Raw genomic sequence first — 5265 nt, 5'->3', positions numbered from 1 at the left:
TCTGTAGTGACAATGTGGAAAATAGCCTGTAAAACTCAGCAAAATAACAGGTTTTAACCACAACTATTTTAAACAGGGTGCAGATATTGCTTTTATGGGGGAAAAAAACTCCAACAAACTGGAAAATAAATCAAACAAAAAGTCATGTAATTTAAGATTTGAAGCATACAAAAGGTGAGTGAATCAGGGTCTCCATACCAACATCTGTGCTCAGAATGGGGACAAAAATGAAGCAATACAGAATGGGAGCCAGATGCCTATTTTACTTTCACACAGGTGGAAAGAATATTACTCTTTGTGGTGTTGCAAATGCATTGTAAAAGCCAAATCTCATTAATAAACCTACCATGAGGGTGATTTTGGCCCAAGTAGCATTTTCCTATGATATGTGTGGATAAACCAGTTGCAAACAGGAACATTCTTTTTGTTTAAAACCCAGTAAATCTGCTAAAGATGTATTAAAGAAAAAGGTTCCAATCCAGTAGCACACACATGCCCAAATTTGCCAAGATTATTTATTAAAATAAGAATGCAACAGAACATTTGGCTGCATTGACACCTACAACAACACTCAGTGATATCATTTGATAATCTTGTGACACTGAGCCTGTAATTTCATTAAAATTTAAGTAGAACTAATAGCATTTTTCCAAAAATGATCTGTTGCTGAACATTTGAGAGGATTAGAGGCAAAAGCAGATTCTACAGTCTGTCAACTTTAGGAGCCACATTTTCAATAGTAAAATGAAAGCTTTGGGATAAAACTGTATGCCTCTTTTTGCAGATGCAGGGTGTTCAGACACCTTAATTAATATTTAGCTGCATGAGCAGGGTTAGCACACTTGTGGTGACAGATGTCCCGCTGCCTTCATTCCAGATGTGCTGTGAGGGAGGTGAGCAAGCAGCTGTGAGCAGAGCCAGAGGCACGGGGAGCTGCAGCTCAGTTTGCCTGCCCTGAGCACCCATCAGGAGCAGCAGCACCTCCTCAGCCCTCCCTTGCCAGCAGCCTCAAACCCCAGAGCACAAAGGACCAGCACCAGGACACTTGGTTTTACCCAAACAGCAGAAATTCCTTCTTGTCCCTCTAGATAATGTTTATAAAAATATCAATATTAATTGGGATACCAATGAATTCCATGGAAGCTGCCAGCAGCCATTATATCTCACCAGATTTTGTCATCCTTGGCAAACAAACAAGGAAAAGTTCTACGTGTCCTAACTAAAGGAGTGAAGCCACTTTTGATTCTCTACCTGAAACTTGCCCCCAGATCCATTCTCAGGGATTCACAGAATGTGACATTTCAGCCATACAGAATTTTCCATCGTAAATTCTTATTTTCATTGTCTGCATGGTTTCAGCTTTGTGAAATGATCTACAAAGCTAACAGACACAACAGTAGGAATACAGAAGAAATACTCTTCAGTGTGCAGCGTTAGTTTTCCTGCTGTTATGTGTTTCTTGAGGGAGAAAACACAAAATTCTGTAGCCTTGTGGTGCAAGCATTATGTGTAAAACACAACTTGTGTTGGAGTCATTATTTCATTCAAATTCTTCAAAGGTGATGTCAAATTTACTCTTGAATATTCAAAGTTACACATAAGCACCAAGTTGCTGTTCTGCCAACATTGCCTGTAAATACTTGTTAACTTAGGCAGAATCTAATCTATTTTTTCTGTTGCAAGCATCATAGACTTCTAACAGGAAGAAATGTTCAAACTAGTGAATTTGTAAAGCTGACAGAGATTGATTAAATAAAAGGCCCCAGAGCAGGTGGTGGAGAAGGAATGGAATGAGCACTACAAAACTGATATTGCACTTGAGGTTAACTAACATGAGAAGGTTTGAAGGGCTTGGGGCTCAGTCCCTGTATTTCTTAAGAATCCACTAGTGCATTTTTGATACTGGCTAGTTAATCTGTCCATGTGCTACTGAAAATATTTCAGTATCTGTCCTTGTTACTTGAAGAAATTAAAAACATGAGAAAACACAGGCAATTCTATCCTAGCACCATTACTTTATACAACAGACCCAAACCAGACTTTGTTACCTGTTCTAATGTCAAGACCTTGCTACCTTTAAGCAATTAATAAATAAAACTTCTGAGATGCCTTGGGGAGATAAATTCGCAATCTAAATACACTTACTCCAGTGGCACTCTGCATGTGTCCTTGACCTTCTGCCAGTGCTGCTGGGCAGGGATGGGTGTGGGATGCAAAGCTGTGTTTGGTGTCAGGTACAAACAGGTGACGTGTGTACTTGTGAATGCAAAATGTGTGGACCTCAACAAAGGGATAGTTGCAAATTCTAATAATACCTGAGGAAATTAAAGCATGGAAAAAGGCCTTTGAACCTATCTTTTGTTTGCAATTAACCCTGGTTGATTTAGGACCATTGGAATTAAGGTGTTAAGCATGTTGCTTTTTGCTTGCATTTAATCCATAAAAAGCACTGCAATAATAACCTTTTGAAGTATAATTTTAGAATATTACTTGTATCCTTGAAAGTATAGCTTTGGAATATATATAAAGGAAATTTGCTTATCTCACGCCCTATTGAAGCAGAGAAAAACAGCTTGAGAAAGGAAGATGAACATCACCTCAAGGGTTTATGGTTTCGACCAAAGGGAAGCTGGACATCACTGTTATGAGATTTATAGTCTCTGCAATTAAAAGGTGGACACACATCTGGGGAGCTGGACCCCACCAGATGGGATTCCTCTTTCTTCTTTGGAAACTGGACTGTCACCATGTGGGGATACTCCTTTGAGATACATCCTGAGAAATTAAAATCACAATAGTGTATAGAATTGTAATGTAATAATTTGGAATAAAAATTGCTGATGAGTAAAAGATTGGAAATAGAAACTGCTGAAAAAAACTGATGAGTACCCCTATAAATACCTGCAACCATCAATTATCGGTGTGCAGTTGGAGGGAAAACTTCCCCCACTGTACCCAGCGCTGTATTGCTCACACTTTACCATATTAATTAATAAATTGGTTGCTGCTTGAACATTGGCCTAGTCAAGGTTCTCATTCATAACATGGGCAGGCCAAGGAGCTGGGGGCTGCTCTTTGTGTGCGCTCCCTGCTCTGCTGTGGTGCAGCTTTGGCTGGGAGCGCTGGGGGTCACTGCAGCTCTGCCGGGAACCGGAGATCCCCCGGACACCCAGCGGAGCCGTGAAGAGCTGTGGGTGTGCCCGCACCACCTCCATTCACTCTGTCTGAAATTGCACATTTCATCTCAGCCCTGTGCGTGAACACAGAGCGGCTGGTGTTGGTGAAAAACGCCAATCACGTGGCTTTAAAATTTTAAAAGTTTAATAGTAATAAAATGGTTATAAAAAAATAGTAGTACAATTAGAGTAATAATCATTTGGACAATTTCAAATAGGACAATATGAGACAATAGAAACAAAGAGTTACAGACAGTCCGGGTACCTTTTTCTGGGCAAAATAAGCCCGAAAAAGGCCCCACGTTAACAGAGGATTAACCCTTAATAGCAACAGCCTGTTGCATATTCCTACACACCTCATCCATGATGCATGAATTCCATTCAAACACAGGATTCTGTCTGGGCAGTGTCAGCTTCTTCCTCTGCATCCTAACAGCATCGTTCTGCCTGAGTGAGGTGGGGAGAAGTTCGTTTCTCCTGATAATGGAGCAAAAAATTCTCTTTCTGTGAAAGATTTGGGTGTCCTGTGGCTGCTATCTCAGTGCGAGTCCTTTCTTTAGAAAAAAAGTATCCCACATAGCTTAGTTTCTATTTTAACATTTTGTTATAACCTAAAACTATATTTACCACACTACTTAAGAGAATCAATACCGCGTAACTTTCTAACACAACACGTATAATATTCATTTTAATATTTTGGAAACGCCAATCATACAATATGCATTTTCCACATTGTTCAAAGTATAGATTAAAAATCAGGAAAATTTATTATTTTTACCCATTGCAACACAGGTAGAAAGACAAATGAAATTTAATTTTCATTGTACTACTGCTGGCATAACAAACTGCTGCTAGCATAAAAAAAATTATCTACAGAGAATTACATATAAAGGTCGTATGACAGAGACCTTTCGAGAATTTGAAATAGAGATCTTGCAATAACTGAAAGAAAGGTAATGCAGCGCCTAATGGCTGCTGTCTGTGCCTCCTCCCTGCCAGGCCCGGGTTCCATTCGCAGGGGCGGGCACGGCCCGGGTCGCTCAGGCCGGGACTCTCCGGTGTTCTCTGGGGTTTGCTCCCCCTGAGCCGCTCCGGCCGAGCCGCGGCCGCCATCGCTGCGGGGGCCGGCCCGGCTCCCTCAGGCCGGGACTCTCCGGTGTTCTCTGGGGTTTGCTCCCCCTGCGCTGCTCCTGCCGAGCCGCGGCCGCCATCGCTGCGGGGTCCGGCCCGGCTCCCTCAGGCCGGGACTCTCCGGTGTTCTCTGGGGTTTGCTCCCCCTGAGCCGCTCCGGCCGAGCCGCGGCCGCCATTGCTGCAGGGGCAGGCCCGGGAGCGCCCATTGGCTGCGCGATTGTGGGCGGGGCCTGCGGCGGGCGGAACGCCCTATAAGGCGGCAGCCCGAGAGCAGAAGCAGCATCAGCAGCGATGGCCGAGTGGTTAAGGCGTTGGACTTGAAATCCAATGGGGTCTCCCCGCGCAGGTTCGAACCCTGCTCGCTGCGGCCCGGAGGGGCTTCGCTTTTTTTCTTTCCTGCCGGCCGCACTTTTCCTGCTCTCGGCTCCTCAGCGGCAGCGCCCAGAGGGATGGGCCGGGATAAGAGCACGGAGCGGGGCAGGCCCCGCGCAGCCCTCATCCCCTGCTGCGGGTGCTCCCGGGGCACCGGCAGTGCCCCGGAACATCGCCCTGAGAGCCCGCACAGCCTCCCCGGGCAGGCCGGGCCGCTGCTCGGGCACTGCAGAGGAGGGAAACGCGTTCAGATGGCACTCCCTGGTCACTGCCTCTCGTCCCATTGCTGGGCACCACATTCCTGACACCCCCTCTGGATATTCATACACAGTAAGGAGCTCCCCTCTCAGTCATCTCGTTGTGAAACTGAGCAGGCCCAGCTCCCTCAGCCTTTCCTCATGAGAGATGCTCCCGTGTCCCATCATCCTTGCTGCCCTGTGATCTTTATCCCACTGCAGCTCTTCAGGCCGTGCCCACCCGCTCCTCCCGGCCCTGCCAGCAGGAACAGCAGCGCCAAAGCTGCAGCAGGGCCCGGGGCAAGGTGCTGGCATTGCAGCTGCAGGCAGCGATGGGAGCCCTGGGTG

The 5265-nt window shown here is 45.6% G+C and overlaps 1 non-coding gene across 1 annotated transcript; it reads left to right on the top strand.

Moving 5' to 3' along the window:
- Positions 1-4594: 4594 nt before the first annotated feature.
- On the top strand, positions 4595-4676 carry TRNAS-UGA (transfer RNA serine (anticodon UGA)). Its single transcript has one exon. It is a non-coding gene; the product is annotated as a tRNA-Ser (tRNA).
- Positions 4677-5265: the final 589 nt, after the last annotated feature.

Source organism: Ammospiza caudacuta, chromosome 9 (genome assembly GCF_027887145.1).
Source record: "Ammospiza caudacuta isolate bAmmCau1 chromosome 9, bAmmCau1.pri, whole genome shotgun sequence".
NCBI lineage: Eukaryota > Metazoa > Chordata > Aves > Passeriformes > Passerellidae > Ammospiza > Ammospiza caudacuta.
Note: the sequence above shows the minus strand (reverse complement) of the source record. Positions and strands in the feature narration are given on the sequence as shown.